Genomic DNA, 8129 nt, shown 5'->3' with positions numbered 1-8129 from the left:
CTTAAAAATAATGCAGCACCCATGTGCGCTGAGAGCCTGCTGGTGTGAGCCTTGACAGGAAAGCAATGTTATACAGGCCTTAGTAATGAAGTTAATGATCACTCAAAGTTAACTGAGCATTAATGGTGGAGCATTTCACTTCAGTATTAAATGAGCAATGTACATCACTGCATCTCATATGTAACAGCTATGTGTGTGCGCCAGTGGACTCACTGAAAGTGTATGCACAGTAATTAATAATAAAAGCACCATGAATTCAACAAATCATCTAAATTAGATTAACATAAGACTCACACCATGCTCATACAAGAAAGACAACTATGTTGACCTTGCTTCATAGTACATCCCTCTGTTTAGATAAGTGCTTTTCTGGACTGACAAACTTAAAACATAGAAGAACAAAATGGCACAGACATTCCCTTTTACCTCTGCATTTTCTGGTTCTGCCATGGCATGCTGAATGTTCCCCATCTCCCACAGCTGATTGGGTGTTAGGTTACCCTCAGTTCTGAGTGGGTGGTTATCCCATCCATTGGTGAAGATATCAAGACTAGCTTGTAGTCTGGGTAGAAACGCATACTGACAACTAGGGATGGGTACCGAGACCCGGTATTAAACGGATAAGCTCGGACTTTATCGGTTCTGCTGTCGGTACTGGAGAAATTAAGAAAGTGCTATTTATTATTGCTAAATTATTATCTTGCAAATTTAATCTCGCCAGCCACTTCTATATATAATAATACTGAACCATTTGTCTGTGATGCATTTTTGCTAAAGAGAGAGAGAGTGTGTGTGTGAGAGAGAGAGATCGATCTTTCACGCGGAGCCACGGCGCGCACAACAGCCCTGCTTAATGAGTGACGATGAGGACAGAACTAAACATTCAAACGGTTACACTTTAGATCTTTGATATTAAACTAATTTTATTTTAAATTTAGATTTTGGCTTCCAATGATTATAAAAAAGAAGATATTTGAGGTATAACCATTAAAAACTAAAGCCACATTCTCTCCAGCGCAACTTCCTTCCCTTCACGGCGGTGCGCTGTCATTTCTCCCTAAACCCAAACGTAACGTCAGAATCTGCACGATCAGTGATTGTTGTAAAATGTAGTCTATACTGTTGCTAAACTGCGGGACGCATTTGATAATAAAAGGCTATTAAAAGTACCAAAATTGACGCAATAGACGCTGTTCCAAATGCGGCGCGCGCTCCGAAACGCACCGCAACGAGACAAGCAACGTATGTTTTGGGCTTCGTGTGCGCATCTAAACGATCAAATATACACAAAAATATGTCAAAATGGCCGTCTTGGAGATTCACTTAAAGAGTTTATTCACTTAAATACAGTTTATGTCTTAAATGGGCGTAAATAGTTGGGAGAACATATGATGCGTAATAATGATTAGATCTGCATTTGGTCTTAAAGAGGCAGCAGTCTAATAAACCTGCTGACGATTGCTCCATTAATGTGAATCAAACAACAAAAGGCAAAGAGAAAATCAGTCGCAGCTCTTGAATGAATAATTTTGGCTTTAATCTATCTATGATAAACTATGCAGTGTTATTTTACACCTGACTTTATTAGATGTCTTTTTAGCCCATATTACTCCTGAACAGTAATGTCAGTAGACATTACTGAAATTAAAGCACTGGGTATATAATTTGTATATTTGTTTTATTGTATACGTTTTTTTGTTTGACCATGTGTTTGTACTTTGTTTTTGCTGTCTTATGTCTTCTGTATATAAAACACAAAAGCCTGCACCCTTCTGCATAACATACATGTTTTATTTGTTTTGTTAAAGCATTGCTTTTTCTTTTGCTATAGATATTTATTTTACATTTCAAAATATAAAGCAATATTAATTATGTTCTAAATTATTTTTATTTAACAAAAAGAACCGATAAGAATACCGTTAAAGTACCGGATCGATAAGGAGTATCGGTAAGAGTAGTAATACCGTTAAAACCTTAACGATACCCATCCCTAATGACAACTGAAGAGGTGTGCAATGTTTGACAGGTCAAGCAAACCATCCTCCTCTAGAGAATGCAGCACACTGTAGTATATGCTGGTCACAGCACACACACGTCTCTCCAGAGTCGTTCAATTCTGGGAAGAGAGTTAGAGCAAGATTAGATATGGTTTACATACAAAATACATAAGATTTTACAATAGCATAACCAAAAGGTCTCAAAAGAAAAATGTTTATCACAATTAAGTGAATATTCTTTTTCCTTTTCTTGATGTTAAAGCCTAATTTGTTCAGTCAGTCACTATATGGTACATGTCAAAGACTTAAATCTAAATTTACTTTGTGGGGGAAAAAACAGTTATGGTGATGATCAATCTTATATTCATTGCATTAATCAGGTACCATATTAATCAGGTACCATCATCGCCCAAGCGTATTTGCTGCAATATTATCAAGTGCAAGACAAAGTCCACAACTTCTTGGTCACACAAATCAGAAAAATTAAGTATGAATCAAATTGGGTCCGTGTTCCGTTATTTTCCATTTTGAGCATATATCAAAAGTACAAAAAACAAACTGTTCTTTCTTTTTGCAAAGAATTATTGTGTGATATGATGAAAAAAAATAGCTTTGCTATATAGAAGTGTGACAAAAACCTGCCTTTGATTGTGCACGCTCTTCCCAGCAATGAAACTGGACCTTCCTGTTCCCTTGATAGAGAACATCAGCCGTGCAATGTCAACGTTCTCGACTCCATGATCCGCTCTTACCCTAAAAAATAAACATTTTGTGCATTTATTATATGTGGTGCTCTAAACAATTTTAACTTCAGGCATTTCCTGTTTGTTTGTCAACATATCATGCAAACACACCAGTTTCGCAATTAAAGATGCAGTAAGTAGTTGCATTTAGCAACAACAAAAAATACAATGAAATATAAAACTGTCTACATTCCGACAGCTGGGGCTGTAGTCCACTGGTCAATACGTTCTGGCTCGACGAAAATTCTGATTGGTCAAATAATTTAGGTGTTAATTTCATCAGGAGTGAAGTGCTAAGTGCTAATGGGGGTGTTTTCAGAACTCACTGTTTCAGAGGTCACAGCCTGTCTTCAGAACACCCCCTTGATTTCACAATTTTGGATTAGCCCAATCCACTGGCGATCGATAGCTCTATGCTTACTGAAGCCTTCTGGAAGTTTGCTCAGTATTTGTTTAATGAACGTTTAGTCACTAAACCATGTCAAAGACGTCTTCGCTGTGGCAGCACCAAGCACCGCGGCCTGTGTGTTTTTCCTCGGACCGCCGAGCAGCGAGCACTGCGGTCTGTCTGTCTCAAGTGTGTAATCATTTCAGTGTAAAATAATTAGGTCAAAAACAATTTAATATACTGCAAATACTATTTTTTATGTTGATTTATACTCCATTTAAGCTGACAAGGCTACCAGGTACTGCCCATTTAATTTATCTAAAAATACAATAAAGTGTTTTGTCAGAAACATGGATCCTCCACTCTGAGAGAACAGAAAAGTCATTTCCTGTATCCGCTCCCTTTTTCACCCAATCCAGAGGGAGAACTCCACACATTTCTTTTCCATTTACTGCAGAACAGAGAGAGCACCATTATTACCTTTTCATCTCTTTGCTTTATATCCTTCTGTACATTCTTTAGATGCATGGCATACAAGATTGCATATTGTAGTGAGGAACGCAAGGCAAGGAATGACCCACTGTATACCTTGATGGAAATCCATATCTGTCCACCGATTGCTGGAAGAAGGCCAGTGCTGTTGAGGACCGATTATTGTTCGCTGCACCCAGGTACATGATCTATAGAAAAAAGGGGGTGATTTCTTTCTTTTTCAAGCTGTCCTCTTAAATTTTTTTTTTTTTTAACGTAAATTATACCTTTCGAGAAAAGCCATCCACAGCACCAAAAATTACAATGTTGTACCTGGTTAGACAAAAGACACTATAATAGTACAGCCTGCAATATATGTAAGTGAAATCCATTTCATTTATATGGCATCAAATCAAAACAGAAGTGATATCATGACAGTTTTCATATACAGCTGGTCAAGACAATACTCTTTAACTCTTAGAATTATACAGACCGTATTAGCTTGTGATTGGTGTCCACGTGGACCAGAGCTTTGGGACCAGGAACTGAGTAGGTGCGACGCACAACACACCCCAGCTGGTTCATGCGACAAAGGATGCCAACAGTGTCCACACGGTGCATGGAGGCCCGCACCCTCTCCCACTGCACTCTGAATCCTCTGGCCTGCAAGCTTCCCTTAACCAAGCGGTACCCAGCATGAGGCATGTCTTTTTTGATTTCAGTTACCAAATGGTCCAACTCTGCGTTTGAACAGGTGCTATAGGTTGCTCTGACAGAAAAGCCAAACTCTCTCATTCTTCTGAAGAGAGAGCGAGTGGACACTCCCATCAAGTTAGCAATACACGGCACAGGAAGACCTTGGTTGATGAGATGTAACAGAGAATCCGGAGAAATGTTAAATTTTGGACGCCCAGTTGCTCCATGACGAACCTGCACAGATACTATGGGGACCTGATTTTCTCTTTCTTCAACAACCAAATTGTGCAGCTCTGTGAGTGCATCTACAATGGCTTTTGGGATGAGAACCTGGTTAGAGGCAGCACTAAAGAGAACAGCCTCCTGAGAACACACAAATTCAAGGTAATCCAGGTCAAGAGGCTGCTGACTGACAATATGCTGGAGCCGTGTGTGGAGCCTCTCAAACATTGTTTGTGCAAGCAGTTCCTAGAGAGAGGGGAAAAGAGGAAAAATGTATGAGGTCAAAAATACTGGTATAATTGAACATGACCAGTAAAATGACCAAAAACTACACTTTGCTTTATTCTTAATATCTTCATGACCATTAGTGATAGAGACCTCAAATATTGGCACACGATATTGGAACACATATACATCTTAAACTCAAACCACATGAAAATATAAATAATAGGTGATTGTCATTAAATGACAACTGTGGCCAATGAGCTGTGGGGAAAAAATGTTATTTGAATACTATGAATTTGCAGTTTGTAATTAACTAGCTAAACTACATGACCCAAAGTACTTAACTACTGAAAAAGCCACAGAGATTTTAAATGCACTGCAGCTTAACTACAACCAACTACTGTAAACTGTAGATTAAGTGGTAACTATATGCATCATAAACAAATAAAATGGCCAGACATATTTTTACCAGTCCTTTCTATTGTTAGCACCATCTCATAACTTCGCCACTTCACATTAACTTGTAAATGTAATAAAAAAAAAAACTTCCTAAAGTGTCACAATAAGTGGGAAAAACGAGTCCAAAAAGACGTATAATAGGTGGATCAGGTGTTGTGCCGAATTCTTACTCCCTGCCAGAATCTGACTCCCCTCGCGAGCACGCGCATGACGTCAATTTGAGTCGCCTCGCCAGCTGCTAAAACAGAAACGCATCAGACAGCGTAAGAAATTACATGATAACAATTTGTGTGTTGATCTTTGATCATGTATTTATTAGTTATGTGTCTTTGATCATGTATTTTATTATTTTTTGATTATGTATTATTATTTATTATTATTTGATCAAACTCGTATCACTGTCTAGCTGTGCTTTTTCGCTTGTATTGTGTTTTTTACTACAGTATTATAAATCAGTGTGTTTTTTTTTTTAAAACACTACAGTGTTTTTTGTAGTAAAACAATGGTTTAGTTTCTGGTAAAGTCTCTTCACCTAAACATAAACATCATTACTAAAGAGATTTGACTTTACTGCCTGCACATTTTCTTTATGAAAACAAAACAGTGCTGCCAAAATCATACTCCCCTATGTAAAATACTTATTACTGAATATAAACACTTGTGCTTTTTTGCAGGTAGTCTTTAGGATGAGATGTGTCTCCAGAATGAGTTTTTTGGGTGTCTGACCCAGCTAAAGTGATCTCAGTGTGGGGGTGTGTGAATTCGGCAGTGCTGCCAAAATCACACTCCCCTATGTAAAATACTTATTACTGAATATAAACACTTGTGCTTTTTTGCAGGTAGTCTTTGGGATGAGATGTGTCTCCAGAATGAGTTTTTTGGGTGTCTGACCCAGCTAAAGTGATCTCACTGTGGGGGGGTGTGAATTCGGCAGTGCTGCCAAAATCACACTCCCCTATGTAAAATACTTATTACTGAATATAAACACTTGTGCTTTTTTGCAGGTAGTCTTTGGGATGAGATGTGTCTCCAGAATGAGTTTTTTGGGTGTCTGACCCAGCTAAAGTGATCTCACTGTGGGGGGGTGTGAATTCGGCAGTGCTGCCAAAATCATACTCCCCTATGTAAAATACTTATTACTGAATATAAACACTTGTGCTTTTTTGCAGGTAGTCTTTGGGATGAGATGTGTCTCCAGAATGAGTTTTTTGGGTGTCTGACCCAGCTAAAGTGATCTCAGTGTGGGGGGGTGTGAATTCGGCAGTGCTGCCAAAATCATACTCCCCTATGTAAAATACTTATTACTGAATATTGTAATCGATGTAGCCCTTCTGTATCATAAAGGACCTGTAATATTTATGATTATGGGGTAAAAACAAAATAAGAATTTCATTGTACATAGGTACACATGACAATAAAAATCTTGAATTTGGAATTTATTAAATTAAATAGAATACTAAGAAACACCTTTAGAATTTCAGAAGATCTTGTTTAAAATGTTGATTTACCTCGTTACATTCTGACACCTCTTGATGTTCGTTGTGGACTCTCCAAGAGGATCAAAGAACAGAGCCCTCTTCTCTTGTGGGATCATTATCTTAATAATAAAGATATTGCAAATAATTACAACAAAACCTTAAACGCTAAACAAATATTGTATCCAGCCACTTAAAAGATAATTAAGACTGCTTATAAAACATATAAAATGTACCGTCAGAGTCCAGTGATGGTTCTCATTAATGACCCCAAAAATGTACCTAAATTTGTTTGGATCCATCTGAAATTTCATTTAAAACTAGATTAAAAAGTTCGTCGAGACAAACTTTAAGTTGGCTTGAGAAAGCTGGACCAGAAAGTTTGAAGAAGTTAAAAGTAGTTTGGAGTTTAAAGTAGTTTCAAGTTTAAATTAGTTTAAAGTTTAAATTAGTTAGAAGTTTAAAATAGTTTAAAGTTAAAATTAGTTTGAAGCTTAAATTAGTTTAAAGTTTAAATTAGTCTAAAGTTTAAATTAGTTTGAAGCTTAAATTAGTTTGAAGCTTAAATTAGTTTAAAGTTTAAATTAGTCTAAAGTTTAAATTAGTTTGAAGTTTAAATTAGTTTAAAGTTTAAATTAGTTTAATGTTTAAATTAGTTTAAAGTTTAAAGTATTTTAAAGTTAAAAAGTTGTTGGGGGTTTTCTAGTGGGTTGCTAAGGTGTTCTGGGTGGTTGCTAGGCAGTTGCTAGGGTGTTCTGGGTGGTTGCTAGGCGGTTGCTAGGGTGTTTTTGGTGGTTGCTAGGGTGTTCTGGGTGGTTGCTATGGTGTTGCTAGGTTGTTGCTAGGGTATTCTGTTTGGTTGCTAGGGTGTTCTGGGTGGTTGCTAGGTGGTTGTTAGGGTGTTCTGGGTGGTTGCTAGGGTGTTGCTAGGCGGTTGCTAAGGTATTTTGGGTGGTTGCTAGGCGGTTACTAGGGTGTTCTGGGTGGTTGCTAGGCGGTTGCTAGGGTGTTTTAGCGGTTGCTATGGTGTTGCTAGGCGGTTGCTAGGGTGTTCTGGGTGGTTGCTAGGGTGTTGCTAGGCGGTTGCTAGGGTATTCTGGGTGGTTGCTAGGCGGTTACTAGGGTGTTTTGGTGGTTGCTATGGTGTTGCTAGGCGGTTGCTAGGGTATTATGGGTGGTTGCTATGGTGTTGCTAGGGTATTCCAGGTGGTTGCTAGGATGTTGCTAGGTGGTTGCTAGGGTGTTTTGGTGGTTGCTATGGTGTTGCTAGGTGGTTGCTAGGGTGTTCTGGGTGGTTGCTATGATGTTGCTAGGTGGTTGCTAGGGTGTTTTGGTAGTTGCTATGGTGTTGCTAGGGTATTCTGGGTGGTTGCTAGGGTGTTGCTAGGGTGTTCTGGGTGGTTGCTATGGTGTTACTTGGTGGTTGGTAGTTGTCACAGATGGTTACTATGGA

The sequence above is a fragment of the Abramis brama genome (assembly GCF_963993115.1).
Source record: "Abramis brama genome assembly, chromosome: 21".
Lineage (NCBI taxonomy): Eukaryota > Metazoa > Chordata > Actinopteri > Cypriniformes > Leuciscidae > Abramis > Abramis brama.
This window is presented reverse-complemented; position numbering follows the sequence as displayed.